General features: G+C 43.1%; 1 protein-coding gene across 3 annotated transcripts in view; it reads left to right on the plus strand.

The window, feature by feature from the left end:
* Positions 1 to 18,332, plus strand: part of NOL4L (nucleolar protein 4 like) — a 499,130-nt gene that overhangs the window by 253,697 nt on the left and 227,101 nt on the right. Inside the window, exon 1 of one of the 3 annotated variants that reach the window (XM_033962720.1) lies at positions 12,558 to 12,583. The exons of the other annotated variants lie outside the window; for them this stretch is intronic. The gene's annotated coding sequence lies outside the window, so the exon portion shown is untranslated. Of the gene's footprint in view, positions 1 to 12,557; positions 12,584 to 18,332 lie in introns of those variants that run through there. 3 annotated transcript variants of the gene reach the window in all.

Here is an 18,332-nt window from a genome sequence, read left to right on the forward strand (position 1 = left end):
AAGAGAACAAAAAATCTAGGCAATTTATTAAATCACAAGAAATCCAATGTTCAGTCTCAAGAAAATTTGGGACATGGTCACTACCCTTGTGGCTCTTGCACTATGTGCAACACCTCTTTACACTGTGCCACCTTCAACCAACAAATTATATATTCTTAAGCAAAAAAACATTTTGCACTACCTCTTGGGCCATTTATATAATTATTTGCCCTTGTCAGATGTACGTGGGCCGCAAGTTTAGGTGCATCAAGACCCGCCTGCTACAACTCCTATGATTCCTCATTGTTTGCAATTCAATTACACGTTTGAACAACTCAGATGGTTTATTATTGAAACTCCCATTTAATTTTTCTGGCAATAAAAAAATGAAGTGGACTTTTGAATTAAATTCTATCTCTCCTGCAGGTCTTAATGAAAACATCAAATGGAATACCATTATTAAAATTTTGACCTATGATCTTTTGTGACGTTTTTTCCGGCGGCTTGTTCATAAGGCTCGCACCTTGTTTGGCTTCTCAACTGCCTCTTCCGGGTGTTCGTCCCTGCATATTTGCTGCTGCGCTGCTTTTGAGCTCGCTAAATTCAAAGGTTCCTGAAGAAGGATGTTTATCCAAAACTGAAGCTCAATTGAACTCTTTATTTTGGAGCGGCTTTGTTTGTACTTGCAACCTATTTTTTGGGCGTTTCCTTCCTATCCACACTTTGGGAGCCCTGATGCCTTTACTGAGCCCCGATTGAGATAAGTGACTATATGTTTGTGCAGTACTCCTGTCTTTCCGACTGTGTTCGAGCAGCTTTGGTGAATATACACTAATGAGTTATTTTTGTTAAACACTGGTGTTTATCACACTGTTTTATTAAATTATTCACACAATTGAGGACTCTATGATGGTGTGGTGTGTTGGGCTGGTGCTCTCACACGGATTGTAATATTGAACGTTGATTTGTTCGCTTGATTTCACAATCCACACTGAGGTCCTTATACACAATTATTAATTCTTCACTCTTATTTATCATATTCACATTGCTGCTACTCACACTCTGTTCTACAGTGACACCCTAGGACTTTTTTCTTCATATGTCATAGCAAAAGGACACTATTGTCATGTTTCGCAAGTTGTATGACTGCCTGAGAGAGAAGCAATTTTTTCAGATGATGAGTGTTTAATCATTTCTCTGACATTCTTACTCCGGCGGTATGACATCAAAGGTTTATCATCCAATGTTTCCATGCCCAACTTGGCCACATGCCAGTGTCTTAACACAATTTTATTAATTTGATGGGATAGATGAGAGAATTTTTGTACAAAGACTATCGTTTCAGAATCATTGGACTCAGCTCTATATTGCAGTAATAAGTGACGCTGTGCATACTTCGCCCTTCTATAAGCCTGGTTGATTACATCTTTTGGGTATCCTCGATTTAAGAATCTTCTTTTCATCTCCTTTGCTTGACTACGATATTCTGTCAGTGAATGACAAATTCTTTGGAGCCTCAAAAATTGGCATATTGGAGTTTGTCGACTCAGCTGGTTTTCTGAAGATCCAATGGTTAAATACTAGCACTTGAAGAACATTCTTTTCAATATTAAACATTTGTGCGCTTTTACAAGTAATGCTTATCTTTGAAGCTTTAATTCTCACCAAAGAAAGGTCAGGTCCAAGATGAATCAGGCTAGCTTCTGTAGCAAAAAAACCATGCTCTTTCAAACGATATAAAAAACAAACAAACAAAAAAAAAGCTACACATTAGAGATATTTGAATCTGAAAAACAGTGAAAATTTGCATAAATGCATAAAGCCATATATTTTTAAATGGGCATATCTTCAGCTTCACTTCACTGTAAAGGCTCATATTGCAAATTTTGGAAGTACCTCATGATACATGTCTGCTGGTAAAGTTATATCCTCAGCTGCCTTACCTACCAGCAGCAGTATGGAGCCAAACTTTGCCCAAAATTTTCATTCGTGAATTTGCCTACTTTGCTGACCTGTAGAAATGGAAGAACATTTGCAAAAGATTTCAAACTTGGCACAGAAACTTGCCCCAAGATGTACCAAACTGCAAAATTTCAGACTCCTAGGTAGTTTCCTTCTGCCGCAGTGCTTAAGCAAAGTTGGCGTTTTAGGTCACACGAGGCGTGGGAGTGGGTAGATTGCTTTTATTCAACCGCCCCTAGCTGCTGACTAAATTGAGATAGATAAAAAAAATTTTCAGAGTGTCATTTGAGACCCTAGACAACACCCCTGTAAAATTTGGTTGATTTCAAGGGGGTCGAGCGTGGGCTCCTGGTCCACTTGACATGAAATGACTCATATGCCCGTGATCCAGTTCTCCAGTCACCCAATCAAAGAATTCAATCAGATTCATCTGTCATGATTCACCTTTTGTAAAACCATGTTGCCTCAGATCCTCTAACCCATTTGATTCTAGGAATTTCACTATCCTTTCTTTCAGCAACGCTTCCATTATTTTTCCAATAATCGAAGTGAGGCTTACTGGACTGTAGTTTCCCGCTTCATCTCTGCGACCACTTTTGTGAATATGGACCACATCTGTTCTTCTCCAATCCCCAGGAACCACTTCCATCTCCTAAGATTTGTTGATAGTGCAAGTGGACCTCATATATTGTGTGCAGTTCTAATTTAATCAGGATTTCTTAATTGCACTTATCCAGTACAGATTCTAGGCGATTTACAAGAGGTTCATGTAGCATCATGGGGAAGTGGTTACATCATATTGTAGTGAAAAGTTACATTGTTACAAGAGAGAAAAAAGTTATAACACATTGTAGAGGAAGGTTACATTGTTGCAAGAGTAGTTATAGCACATTATGGAGGGCGGTTACATTGTCATAGAGAGAGAGCAGAGTTACTGAGCTGAAAGGAATTTATCAAATAACTACGTTTTCAGTCTTTTTTGAAGGTGAGGTAGTTCAGCTCAGTTCTTATGGGTGTAGGAAAGGTGTTCCAGGTTCTTGTGGCAACATATTTGAAAAGGGTTTTGAATATTTACATGTATTTCACTCCCTTGGATGAGGGGATAATCAATTGGTGGGGGATGTTGATCCTAGTTGAAGTGAAGAGGAAGGTGGAGAACAGGTGAGTTATCTGCTCTGGTGAGTTGGTGTTTAGTGCATGGTGTACAATGCAGGAAAGTTTAAACAAGATTCAGGCATTTACAAGATGCCAGTGAAGTATGCAAAGACTTGGTCATACTTGTTTAAGCCAAATATCAGCCTGATTGCAGTATTCTGAATCAATTGGAGTTTGCACCTTTGGGAGGAGGCTATGCCCACGTAGTGAGAAAACTGCAGTAGTTGAGTTGTATTAAAACTAGCATTTGAACTAGAATTGCAAAGGCTGATCAGTCTCAGTTGCTTTAAACTGTAGAAAGTTTTTTTCCCCCCAGAGATTGGATATTTGAGGTTCATAGGAAAGTGTGAAGTCAAGTAGGATTCCAAATACCTTTGAGGTCTTCTCAACGTTTAGTGTTGCAGCAGAGGGTAGGGTTAGGCCCATGGATGTTTACTATGTGGCATTGTAGAACCAAATATGTTTGGTTTTGGTGGATTTTAGTTTGTTGGAGAGTGCCCAGGAGTGTATTTTTTCAATGCCTTTGGAAACTATTGTGGAGGACTCCCTAGCGTTGGTATTAAGTAGGATTATGAGCAAAATAACATCTGCATAGGATAGTAGATATTCGCCAACTGTAAAGGTGAGGTTGCCCAGGGTGCTCATAAAAATGTTGAAGCGCACCAGTGAGCGAGGAGATCCCTGAAGTACTCACAAACCGCTTTCCAGCTTTGGGAGAAGGTGTTATCTTTTAAACACAGTATTCTCTGTCAGAAACTCTTTGAACCAGTTGAGGACAGTTTCAGTCAGACCTAGTTTGAGTTTATTCAGTAAGCACTTATGATATGTCAAACTGTAGGAGGATTGATTGGTGCCCCTTGCTGCACATCTGTTTGATTTTGGTGGTTAGTGTGAGCAGTAGTAATTCTGGAGCCTGAAAACATAGGGGTCCTTTTACTAAGGCGCACTAGCCATTTTAGCATGTGCTAAATATTAGCGTGTGCTTAACGCTAGCACGTCCATTATAGTCTATGGTACCATTATAGTCAAGGGTACCAGTGCAGCTCTTCAAGGAACAGCTCAATGAGTTTTTCAGGAGGGAGATCGGTGATGTTTAAATTGCATGCAATACCAGTGCTAACATCGATTCCCTTAGTACTGTCCCAGCCTTCGCATAGCACCTCGAGGCCACGGGGTACCGATTCCAGATCTCCATTGAGGCGTTAGTCTACCTCTCATCAATCATACAGTAGACATCGACGCTCTCCATTGAGGCATCGATCCTCAACATAGCAGCATTGATGCTCCCCCATCAAAACATTATCGCTCTTCATAGAAGCATTGGTGTCCTCCTTCGAAGCATCAACGCTCTTCATCAACTAGACACTCTGCATGGCATCGATCCCCTGCTTTCAAGGATAAGAGAACTTCTCGTCGCTCCTCTTCATCATGTTCACAGCTAAAGCGTAGGGAGCAAGACCGCAGAAGACAAACATGAATAGGGATGAAGGAGTGTTAGACCCTGATCGATTTTCAAAGGGTTGTGTTCATGAGGAGCTAGCTAAAATAAAAGTACGCAAAGCGATGGGGCCAGATGGTGTACATCTGAAGGTGCTCAAGGAACTTAGGGATGTTCTGGTGGCACCGCTGACTGACCAATGAGTCTCTAGAGTTGGGAGTGGTACCAGAGGACTGGAGAAGGGCAAATATGGTCCCTCTCCACAAAAGTGGAAGTAAGGAAGAAGTAGGGAATGGTATGAATAACATGAAGAAAGACCTGGCAAAGCTTGAAGAATGTGCTGAAATTTGGCAGCTAAAATGTAATGCTAAGAAAAACCCAAAGGAACAGTACAGTTTAGGGGGTGAAGAACTTATGTGCATGACAGAAGAGTGGGTTTTGGGTGTGATTGTGTGATGATCTTAAGGTGGCCAAACAGGTTGAAAAGGTGATGGCGAAAGCTAGAAGGATGCTAGGATTCATAGGGAGAGGTAAGGTCAGTAGGAAAAAGAAGGTATTGATGCCCCTGTATAAGACTCTGGTGAGACCTCATTTAGAATATTGTGTACAGTTCTGGAGGCCGCACCTTCACAAAAAGATATAAAATGGATGGAGTCAGTCCAGAGGAATACTACTAAAATGGTGCATGGTCTTTGTCATAAGGCGTATGGGGACAGACTTAAAGATTTCAATCTGTATCCTTTGGAGCAAAGGTGGGAGAGGAGAGATATGATAGAGATGTTTAAATAACTATGTGGAGTAAATGTGTATGAGTCAAGTCTCTTTCATTTGAAAGGAAGCTCTGGAATAAGAGGACATAGGATGAAGTTTAATGGTGATAGGCTCAGGAGTAATCTCAGGAAATGCTTTTTTTTACAGAAAGGGTGGTAGATGAATGGAACAGTATCCTGATAGAGGTGGTGGAGACAAAAGACTGTGGCCTAGATGCTCTAAAGAGGATCGGTAAGACCGTGTGGGTCTGCTTTGATCCAATTTTTGCTCAATTCAAAAAGAGATATTCATGCACTAAAAAATCTGCATGAAATGATTCACACAGAGGTTCCTTGTAATCTACAACTCAAGCATCTAGTTGATTGTTGTGAGAGCGATTCTTATATGTGCGCATACGTGCTCAGAGCTGGCAGCGGAAGCCTAAAAAGCTGAGAGGAAGGGGAAGCCCTGAAAGCAGTCTCCTTCCGCTCAGCTGTTTGAGGCAGGAAACCTTATTTTAATGGACACAGATGCTATGTGTGTTACACATGCAAAATATCTGCCCTATAAAACAAAAAAAGACCCCCCCCCCCCACTGATGAGAGCCCTCTTTGATGACCCCTGGCGACAAGTGATCACAATATGATCAATTTTACCATTGGCATCGGAAAAGGGAAACCAATCAAGACTAAAGCCTCAACCTTTAACTTCAAAAAAGGAAATTACGACAGCATGAGAGCCATGGTTAAAAAACGGCTCAAGAAGGGCAAAGCAGAAATCCATTCAGTTGAACATGCATGGTCTCTCCTGAAAAACACCATCATTGAAGCACAGAATCTTTACATACCGAAGATATCCAAAGGAAGGCGGAAAAAGAACAAAGGAGAACCAGCTTGGTTATCCAAAGAGGTGAAGGTTGCAGTAAGGGAGAAGAGGAACTCGTTTAAAAAATGGAAACGGGAAAAAATGACGGAGGCCTGGAACTGTCACAAAATCGACCAGAAAAAGTGTCATAAAGTGGTAATACAAGCCAAAAAAGACTATGAAGAAAAGATAGCGCAAGAAAACAAAAACTTTAAGCTCTTTTTTAGATATATAAAAGGGAAGAAACCAGCAAGAGAAACAGTGGGCCCTCTCAACGACCAAGGAATGATAGGGTCAATCAAAGAAGACAAACAGGTTGCTGATAGGTTAAATTCATTCTTTGCCTCTGTCTTCACAAACGAGGACACTACAACAATGCCAGACACTGGGAGGGTATTCACCGGAGGCATAGAGGACAGCCTAACAACAATAAATGTGGAATTGGACAAGATTTACTTTCAGATTGACAAACTAAAAAGTGATAAATCCCCTGGACCGGACGGGATTCACCCGAGAGTTTTAAAGGAACTTAAGATAGAAATTGGGAAACTACTACAATCTTTAGCTAACATGTCAATTAGAACCGGGCAAGTACCAGACGACTGGAAGATTGCAAATGTCAACCCAATTTTCAAAAAAAGATCAAGAGGTGAACCAGGAAACTACAGACCGGTGAGTCTCACATCGGTTCCTGGGAAGATAATTGAAGCACTAATTAAAGACCGCATTGGACAACACTTGGAAAAGCACAACCTAATGAAAGCTAGTCAACATGGCTTCAGGAAAGGGAGGTCATGTTTGACAAATTTACTTCAATTTTTTGAGAAGGTTAACAAGCAAATAGATAGTGGAGATCCAGTGGACATAATTTACTTGGACTTCCAAAAAGCGTTTGAAAAGGTTCCGCACGCAAGGCTTATGAGTAAACTATTAAGTCATGGAATAGGAGGAGAAGTGCACGGATGGATCGGAAATTGGTTGGAGAACAGAACGCAGAGGGTAACCATAAATGGGAAATTCTCGGAATGGGAAAAGGTGACCAGCGGCGTGCCCCAGGGCTCGGTTCTTGGTCCCGTTTTGTTCAATATTTTTATAAATGACCTGGAAGATGAAACATCTTGTAATATAATCAAGTTTGCGGATGATACAAAACTATGTCGGGCGGTTGGCTCTCAAAGGGACTGTGAGGATCTTCAGAAAGATCTAAATCAGCTGGAAACGTGGGCAATAAAGTGGCAGATGAATTTTAACATAGACAAATGCAAGGTGATGCATCTGGGAAAGAAAAACAAAGAACATGAATACAAGATGTCGGGGGTGACATTAGCCAAATGCGAACAAGAAAGGGATTTGGGGGTGCTGATAGACAGAACCCTAAAGCCATCGGCTCAATGCGCGGCGGCGGCGAAGAAAGCAAATAGGATGTTAGGCATGATTAAGAAGGGGATCACGAGTAGGTTGGAAGATGTTATAATGCCACTTTATAGAGCAATGGTCAGACCACACTTAGAATACTGTGCCCAACGCTTGTCTCCATACCTTAAGAAGGATAAAATTCTGTTGGAAAGGGTACAGAGGCGAGCCACGAAACTAGTCAAAGGCATGGAGAATTTAAGCTACATGGAATGCCTCGGAAAACTGGGACTGTTCACCCTCAAAAAGAGAAGACTGCGTGGGGATCTAATAGAGACTTTTAAAATATTAAAGGGATTTGATCAAATTGACCAGGAAGCAGCATTACTGACATTTTCAGATGTGACGCGGACAAGAGGTCATAGCCTAAAACTGAATGGCAGCAGGTTCAGGACAAATGTCAGGAAGTTCTGTTTCACACAAAGAGTGGTGGGCACTTGGAATGCTCTCCCGGAGGAGGTGGTGGCAGAAAATACTGTGCTAGGTTTCAAACGCAAGTTGGATGCACACCTTCTTGCAGATCATATTGAGGGATACGGGAAATCCGGGTCTCCAAAAAGGAGCACCTAAATGGGCCTCCACGTGTGCGGATCACCAGACTAGATGGACCTCGGTCTGATCCGGTGAAGGCGTTTCTTATGTTCTTATGTTATAAAGGAAAAAAAGGAGAGAAAAGCAGGAGAGAAGAGCAGAGAACAGGAGAGGGGAAGAAGGAGCAACAGAAGGCAGAAGAGAGCAAGGGGCATCAGCGAGAGGTAGCTCCGCCCACCCCCTGACATCATCCACTGGAGCTCCTCCTTAAATGGGGAGGGGCCAACGGAGCTCAGTTAAACAGGCTTGGGCAGGCAAGCAGGAGGCAGGAAAAGAGAAGGAGAGAAAAGCAGAGCAGAGAACAGGAGAGGGGAAGAAGGAGCAGCAGAAGGCAGGAGAGAGTAAGAGGCATTGCCCACCCCTGACATCATCCACCAAAGCTTCCTCTTAAAAGGGGAGGGACCAATGGTACTCAGCCATTTTGGCGCATCGAAGGTATATAATTGACCTTTTCTCGTTCTCAACCAATCAACATATGAGAAGCTCAAACTTGATTTTTATCTCCCCATCGGTCAGAGGATATAAATTTAAAAGACATCTTTAACATCTCTTCTCATATCAGGCAGCATTATGAGGCAAAGATCTGAAACAATTACTCATGCTTTCGAATACTTATGGGGAATTTAGGAAACACCTAAAAACATATCTGTTCCTAAAGTACGTAGGCAGCTGCACTGCACAATCTTTCCCCACAATAACTGACTGCTATACTTTAACTCTGTTAGTACTACTCAATCCATAACATTTTTTTAATCATTGTAAACCGCATAGAACTTCATGCTCCTGCGGTATATAAACTGTTATTATTGATCCAAGATGGCTGCCGTTAGCTAACTGCTGCTCGGACGCCTTCAACTTTGTACCTTTACCTCGGATTAGATGCCGAAAAGAAGGGGGAAAAGTGCTGGTGCTGCCTCCCAACGCTTGGTACCCCCATCGGCTACAATTGACGAGCTCTTACGGCGACTGCAATGAGAACAGGAATCGCCAGCGACATGCCCACTGGGAACGCCGCTGGAGAGTAGCGCAGTGGCGAATACCTTAGGGCTTGACATCTCTTTGAGCTCTGACGTACGGACGCCACCACTCCAGCCGCAGCCGCAGGCAGCCAGCTCACCGCAAGACCAGAGTGCAGCCGGACAGGAAGTACTCTCTTCTCGAGAGGCTAGTATGTCGGAGGGCTCGCTGAATGGAACACCTCAGAGAGAATTACTCTCATTACATGATCCTGCGACCGGAACATCTAGTGCTGAAGAAAGATAAGGCTTTATTGAGGTAAACCAGCCTCATGAACAGACTCTAACCACACAAACACATTTATTCTCGGTGGTTAAACCTCCACAAGTCACATTAGAAGCTCTTTGGGACTTGGTGGTGAATTTGGGGAATACCTTAAATCCTCAAATAAAAAATTTGGATAGAGAAATAAAAGTACAGAAAGAAGAAATTAACTCTGTAAAACAAGATTTAACTTTGTTAAAGCAGGAAACCAATAAAGAGTTAATAATTGTTAAACAAAACCAAGACCAACTGATTAAAGATAATTTAATTATGAGGAGGAAATTGGAAGCTCTGGAGAACAATACTCGGGCTAATAACTTGCGGATTGTAAACTTTCCTAAGATTCTATCAATTTCCCCTCGAGATATGATAAAATGATATTTTATGGAGATTCTTAAGATACCTGAAAATTCTCTACCTTCTAGTTAAATCTCAAACGCTTCAAAAAGAAAAAGTCGAGGAGCCTCAGGAATATCCGTTGGATATTTCTGTTATATTGGAACAATCGGACAGAGAAGTGGCTACACCAGCCACTTTTTTGTTGACTATGGTTCTGGCTCCAGATAAGGACTGGATCCTAAATCTTTATTTCAAGAATAGATCCAAAGATTTCCTGGGTTTCCATATTCAAATTTTCCCAGATGTCTCAAGAGAGACTCAAAAAAGAAGAAGAGAGTTCCTACACCTGAAACCTGGAGTGACTCAAATTGGGTGGGGGGGGGGGTTCTTTTTAAGATACCCATGTAAATGTGTAGTTAGATATCATTCTTTGAAATATGTATTTGTAGATCCATCTCATTTGATAAGATTTATCTCAATGAAACGCCTTGAGAATGAAGTAACAACAGCGCCTATTGATAATTAATTCTCTGTTTAGTAGTAGTTAATGTGCTTCTTTATAATTGCTTGAATTTAATTAAGCTACTCTTTAAATCTTGGATCTAATTTAATTTAGAGGACTGGTGTGTGATCAAGGGAAGCTGATTTTTTTCTTTTCCCTTAATAATTTGAGTGAATTACTTTTCAGATTGAAAGTTAATTTAAATTAGAAGTGTCTTGATCGTACTTTTCTGTACAAGATGTTTATGCTTGGAAAAAATTTATAAAATTGTAGAAATAAATAATTTTTTAAAAACCTGTTGTTGTTGTTATTATTATTACAGTGGTAGAAATGTGGTAATGGGGAGTATATAGAAGGGAATAGGAGGCTGGGAAAGGAGTGAGATGGGAAATGGGAGAGCTAGGGACTGAGAGAAGATGGAGAATTGAGAGGTAGCTGAATATTTAAAAAGAAGAAGGGTGAGAAAGAAGGCAAGATTTGAGTGGAGATTTGAGTGGACAGAGGCAGAAAAGAAAAAGTTAAGAAAGCTGAAAGGAAAAAATCAATACATTGGAGACAGGCATAAGAAGGAAATGGAACTAGAGAAGAGGAGAAAAAAATGGACAGCAGACATTGGAAAGAGAATTAGTTGAAGATAGAGAAAAATCAGAAAGAGAAACAGGGACCAAGATGATGGAAAAACAAAACATCCAGACAACAAGGCAGAAAAAATTGTTTTATTTTGAATTTATTAACTGAAATATGTTAGCTTTGGGATAAGTGCATCACAATTATTTTTGTATTCAGTGGCGTAGTCATATACAGCTGATTTGGGGGAAGGACTGGAGCACAAAATTAGTGGATGGGCACCAAAGTTTCTCTCTGCGTGAGTGCAGTTTATACATACTTGAGCTAGTGGGGATTTCCAAGCTCTGCCAACTGAAGACATCTTCCTCAAGTCTGTCAACTCAAAATCTCCAAGCTTTGCAGCCAATGGCAATATCCTCAAGCTGCCCCTGCTTTTATGCATGAAATCCAAGGGGGGGGGGAGGAGGGAGGAGCAGAAAGGAAGGAGGGCAGCAGCTCTGCAATATTGCTGCCAGCTGCAGAACTTGTGAAGTTGGAGGGGGAGGAGGTGGCTGTCAGTTGGTGAGGCTTGGGAATCCCTACTAGCTACAGCAGGGGAGATATTCATTTTGAGGGAGTCTAAGCTCAAAGTGGAGGCACAAAAAAGCAGTAATATTTACCCTGATTAAATGATCCTCCACGTGCGCTGCTGTCAGCTGATTCAGCATCCCCGTTCTGATGAGGCTCACCGATGCTGTAATAGAAGTGAATGGGAGAACCAGGAGCATGCATCCTTGCTCATCAGAATGGGGATGCGGAAGCCTGTGGCTGTTCCCACTGTCAGTGATGTACGTGGAGGATCACTCAGTTAGGGTAAGTATTACTGCTTTTTTGGGTTCCTCTCCACAGTGTCCCTTTAATGAAGGTTTATTATTAGATACATACATCTTCTATATTAGTGATTGCAAATTTGGGAACTGCTCAACCTTTTTTTTGCTCATCAGCTAGTGTCAGTGTTTGTGCGGCCCCAGAAAACTTTTTTTTGGCCAATGCGGCCCAGGGAAGTCAAAAGGTTGGACACCCCGATGTAACCCATTAGATTCTAGGAATTTCACTATCCTCTCTTTCAGCAATGCTTCCATTATTTTTCTAATAACCAAAGTGAGGCTTACCAGCCTATAGTTTCCTGCTTCATCTCTGTGACCACTTTTTTGATGAACTATATCCTCTTTTCTTCAGTCCCAAGGAACCTCCCTCCTGAATCCACAGATTTAGTGAACAAATCTTTAAGTGGACCCATCAGAATCTATCTGAGCTCCCTCAATATCCTGGGATGGATCCCGTCTTGTCCCATGGCTTTGTCCACCTTCAATTTTTTGAGGTGTTCATAAACACTTTCTTATATGAATGGCATGCCATTCTTAATTTGAAACAATTTTTCTATGTTTCTATGTTTCTATGAGCACCCCGGACAGCATATCTGAAGACTTCAAAGCCCTGGGGGAGAAGCTGAGGAGGATGGATGCGCAGGTAGTCTTCTCCTCGTATCTCCCAGTGAGGGGCAAGGGCAGAGCCAGAGAGGATCGAATACAGAGGGCGAACGCTGGCTGCGAGAATGGTGCAAGGAGATGAACTTCGGGTTCCTGCACCATGGAGAAGCTTTGCAATGACTACAGGGACACGACGGGCTACACCTGACCGGAAGAGGAAAGAATGTCCTTGGACACCGTCTAGCCCGCCTACTTCACAGGGCTTTAAACTAGGTAAGTCAGGGGAGGGTACAGGCACACGCAACATACCTGGCGAACTAAACTGCCAATACTTTTTTGGGGCTGAGGAAAGTAGTCACTGTAATTCTGGGTCTGGGTCAGGGGCGAGTATGCACACTTTCGAATCGGGGGTAGGTTCATATGACAATTATGGGTCACATTGTAATTATGAGTCTAGAGGGAGCACACATTGTAATTCTAGGTCCATGGGGAGTACACATTGTAGTTCTGAGTCTAGGGAGAGTACAAACAATGCTAAAGGTGTTCAAGTAGCTCAAGCAGGAATACCCCCACTGAGACGTAACAAAAATACAACATGGAGGGCTATGTACATCAACGCACACAGTTTGGGAAACAAGATCCTGGAATTAGAAACAGAAATAAGGAATGCCGACCTGGATGTGGTGGCAATATCTGAGACCTGGCTCACAGACTCCCACGGGTGGGACATGGTCTTAACGGGTTACAACTTGCTTCGCCGGGACAGGGAGGGCAGAATAAGGGGAGGTGTAGCATTATATACTAAAGATGACATTATGGTCACAAGAATCTCAGATGTCCAGTACACTGGAGAATCCCTTTGGGTTAATTTGGCCAGAGGGAAGGACAAATGCTTGTATCTTGGCGTAATTTACAGACCCCCAAGACAACATGATGACCTGGATATGGAAATAATCAGTGATATAGAAAATATCACCTTGCGTGGGGACACAGTAGTGTTAGGTGACTTCAACATGCCTGATGTGAATTGGGATACACTTACCTCTGCTTCCGGCAGCAGCAAGAGGCTATTAAACTGTATGAAGGGAGCTGGTCTCAAGCAACTGGTGCTGGACCCAACAAGGGATCAGGCAATACTGGACCTATTACTTACCAATGGAGAAAGTGTCACAGAGGTCTCGGTGGGTGACACATTGGCCTCCAGTGACCACAACATGGTATGGTTCAATCTTAGGAAAGGTTTCACTAAACCTACCACACTGACCAAGGTCCTCAAATTCAAGGACACAAACTTCCAGGACATGGGATCCTTTGTTCACCAGGCGCTACAAGGACAAGCAGAAACCGATAGTGTGGAAGAAATGTGGTCAACTTTGAAAGCCACCATACAGGAAGCGACAAACCGCTATGTTAAATTAGTAAGTAAACGGCGAAGGAACTATAAGCCGAAGTGGTTCACTGCGAAGATCTCAGCCCTTATCAAGGAGAAGAAAAAAGCATTCATCTCTTACAAACAATCGGGGAAACAGGTTTCTAGAGCAGACTACTTGACCAAATCAAAAGCCGTCAAAACGGCAGTCAGGGAGGCTAAGTTCCACATGGAGGAGTCTCTGGAAAAAAACATCCAGAAGGGAGACAAATCCTTCTTTAGGTATATCAGTGACAGAAGTAAAAACTAAGGTGGGATTGTACATCTTAGGAAACCAGACGGAGTCTATGTGGAAAAGGATTCAGAAAAAGCCCAACTATTAAATGAATACTTCAGCTCAGTCTTTAGAAGTAAAAACTAAGGTGGGATTGTACATCTTAGGAAACCAGACGGAGTCTATGTGGAAAAGGATTCAGAAAAAGCCCAACTATTAAATGAATACTTCAGCTCAGTCTTCACCCGAGAAGCGCCGGGGCTTGGCCCTCAGCTACAGACAAGGGTTGACTCAGTTGACCCGTTTAGTAACTTCGAGTTTACGCCCAGCAGTGTCTACAGTGAGCTATCAAGGCTCAAGGTTAACAAGGCAATGGGGCCTGACAACCTACACCCCAGGGTGCTAAGGGAGCTGTGTGATGTCCTGGCAGAGCCACTGTCCAAACTCTTCAACCTCTCCCTTAGGAAAGGCAGCATCCCGTCGGACTGGAGGACGGCTAACATCATTCCACTCCACAAGAAAGGCTCCAAGATGGAAACAGCAAACTACAGACCAGTGAGTCTAACATCGATAGTGAGCAAACTAATGGAAACTCTAATCAAACACCAATTGGATAAGATCCTGGATGAGGAGAATCTACGGGATCCCTGTCAACATGGATTTACTAAAGGGAGATCGTGCCAATCCAACCTGATCAGCTTCTTTGACTGGGTGACAGGGAAGCTAGATATTGGGGAGTCCCTGGACATCGTGTACCTGGACTTTAGCAAAGCATTCGATAGCGTACCACACCGCAGGTTGCTGAGCAAGATGAGTTCTATAGGATTAGGTGACACATTAACGAAATGGGTTGGGAACTGGCTTGGAGGTAGGCTTCAAAGGGTGGTGGTGAATGGCACACCCTCTGAAATGACGGAGGTGATCAGTGGAGTGCCACAGGGCTCGGTCTTGGGCCCAATCCTATTCAACATCTTTATAAGGGACTTGGCAGAAGGGCTTCGGGGTAAAATAACATTATTCGCCGATGACGCCAAACTAAGTAATGTAGTGGGCAAATGCACAATAGATGATGTTTCAATGCCCGACAACATGATGCATGACCTACTCCTACTGGAGCGCTGGTCTAGGTCCTGGCAATTCAGCTTCAATGCCAAAAAATGCAAAGTTATGCACCTGGGCAGCCAAAATCCATGCAAGACTTATATCCTTAATGGCGAAATCCTTACAAGAACGGTAGCAGAACGCGACTTAGGGGTGATCGTCAGTGAGGACATGAAGGCTGCCAATCAAGTGGAGCAAGCTTCATCCAAAGCAAGACAAGTCATAGGTTGCATACGCAGGGGTTTCGTCAGCCGTAAGCCGGAAGTCATTATGCCATTGTATAGATCCATGGTGAGGCCCCATCTGGAATACTGTGTGTAATTCTGGAGGCCGCATTATCGCAAGGATGTGCTGAGACTGGAGTCGGTTCAGAGAATGGCCACCCTGATGGTCTTGGGACTCAAGGATCTCCCATACGAGGAACGGCTAGACAAATTGCAGCTATACTCACTCGAGGAGCGCAGAGAGAGGGGGGACATGATCGAGACGTTCAAGTATCTCATGGGCCGCATAGAGGCGGAGGAAGATATTTTCCTTTTCAAGGATCCCACGACAACAAGAGGACATCCGTGGAAAATTAGGGGAGGGAAACTACGAGTTGACACCAGGAAATTCTTTTTCACAGAAAAGGTGGTTGATCGCTGGTATAGTCTTCACTGCATGTGATCAAGGCCAGCAGCGTGCCTGATTTTAACGCCAAATGGGATCGTCACATGGGATCTATTCACAGGGCGAAGGTAGGGGAGGGACATTAGGGTGGGCAGACTAGATGGGCCGTGGCCCTTATCTGCCATCAATTTCTATGTTTCTATGGATTGTCAGTGTCACATCAATCTGTTGGAACTCAGAGCGATCTTCAATGCTCTCAAAGCTTTTCAGCATCTTCTTCATGACCAGGTAGTCCTTATTTGGACAGACAATCAAGTCGCCATGTACTACGTCAATAAGCAGGGAGGAACAGGATCTCTCCCTCTTTGTCAGGAAGCTCAAAGGGTGTGGGACTGGGCGATCCATCACAACACCTTCCTGAAAGCAGTCTACATTCAAAGAGAGAAAAACTGTCTGGCGGACAAATTGAGTTGTCTTCTGCAACCTCACAAATGGACACTCAATTCCTCGCCTCTTCATCACGTTTTTTCTCAGTGGGGAACTCCTCAAATAGATCTCTTTGCATTTCCCCACAACCACAAACTGCCTCAGTTCTGCTCCAGGATATACTCTCCTCATCGCCTCGAGGCAGATGCTTTCCTTCTGGAATGGACAAATCTGTTCCTGTACGCATTCCCTCCATTCCCTCTCATTCTCAAGACTCTTGTCAAGCTCAAGAATGATCATGCCACCATGATTCTAATAGCTCCTCAGTGGCCGAGGCAACCCTGATTCTCCCTTCTACTTCAGCTCAGCAGCAGGGAGCCATACCTTCTACCAGTTTTTCCATCTCTGCTTACACAGAGTCAAGGATCTCTTCTTCATCCCAACCTGCAGTCTCTACACTTGACAGCTTGGTACCTCTCAATATAACTCCTCTTCAGTTTTCTCAACCTGTTCGGGACATTTTAGAGGCTTCCAGAAAGCCTGCCACTAGACAATGCTACCACCAAAAATGGACTAGATTTTCTACATGGTGCATCTCTCATAACAAGGAGCCTCACGATACCTCCTTGTCTTCCATTTTGGATTATCTTCTGCACTTATCTACCTCTGGCCTCAAGTCTACATCCATTCGAGTCCATCTTAGTGCAATTGCTGCTTTCCATCAGCCTATCAAAGGGAAACCCCTTTCTGCTCATCCTGTGGTTTCCAGATTTATGAAAGGATTTTTCAATGTCAAACCTCCTCTCAAACCGCCTCCAGTTCTCAATGTTGTTCTTGCTCAATTGATGAAACCTCCTTTTGAACCAATGGATACAGCTCATCTGAAATATCGCACTTGGAAAGTGGTGTTTCTCATTGCCCTCACATCTGCTCAAAGAGTCAGTGAGCTGCAAACTTTAGTTGCTGATCCACCTTTCACAGTTTTTCATCATGACAAGGTGGTCCTCCGTACTCAAACTAAATTCTTACCTAAAGTGGTTTCAGAATTTCATCTCAATCAATCCATTGTACTTCCAGTGTTTTTCTCAAGGCCTTATTCTCATCCTGGAGAATCAGCTCTTCACACTCTGGACTGTAAGCGTGCTTTGGCTTTCTACTTAGAATGCACCAAATCACACAGATCTGCTACTCAACTTTTTATCTCCTTCAATTCGAACAAGTTGGAACATCCGATTTCTAAGCAAACCATCTCCAACTGGATGGCTGCTTGTATCTCTTTCTGCTATGCTCAGGCTGGACTGTATCTATAGAGTCAAGTCACAGCCCACAAAGCCAGAGCCATGGCGGCTTCAGTGGCTTTCCTCAGATCCACTCCTATTAAGGAAATTTGGAAAGCTGCCTCCTGGTCCTCTGTTCATATTTTTACCTCTCATTATTGGATGTTTTCTCCAGATGGGATGGCCATTTTGGCCAGGCAGTATTACAAAATTTATTCTCCTGAATTGCCAACACTCCTACCATCCCATTCTGGTTAGCTTGGAGGTCACCCACATGTGAGAATAGGCTGCCTGCTTGTTCTGGGATAAAGCACAGTTACTTACCGTAACAGATGTTATCCATGGACAGCAGGCAGCTATTCTCACAACCCACCAACATCCCCGGGTTGGCTTCTCTGCTAGCTATCTGAAATGAGGAGATGCACATGCGTGGTGCAGTAGACTTGAAACTTCTGAGTTTCTTTAAGCAAGTCTGCTTGCGAGGCTGTCCGCATCCGGGCTCCGTGGACATCACCCACATGTGAGAATAGCTGCCTGCTGTCCCTGGATAACACCTGTTACGGTAAGTAACTGTGCTGTTTGGTGGATCCAAATGATGAACAATTCAAGTATATAAATAACTGATCCCCTCCCTATATCTTTTTAAACTTAATACATTATATGTGAACTAACTTCAGAAGTGCTCAGAACCAGCAGGTAGGGAAGCTGCAAAGGGGGACATGCCCCAAAATGCAAACCCCCTTGGTCTATCACTGCACTTCCTCCTATAACAAACAAAGAAATTGAAAGTTTTAAAATATGATACTACTTGCTGCACACAGTAGATGACTTGAAATATATAGTGTTAGAATGCCCCAAACTGCAGTGTGGTGGTAACATACAAGCTTACCTCTGGCAAACAGTTACCCCCCCTCAGTCTCAATCGAGAGGTCAAGTGGTGGTCGTTTCTACATTAGATTTAGGGAT

The sequence above is a fragment of the Geotrypetes seraphini genome, chromosome 11 (genome assembly GCF_902459505.1).
Source record: "Geotrypetes seraphini chromosome 11, aGeoSer1.1, whole genome shotgun sequence".
Classification (NCBI taxonomy): domain Eukaryota; kingdom Metazoa; phylum Chordata; class Amphibia; order Gymnophiona; family Dermophiidae; genus Geotrypetes; species Geotrypetes seraphini.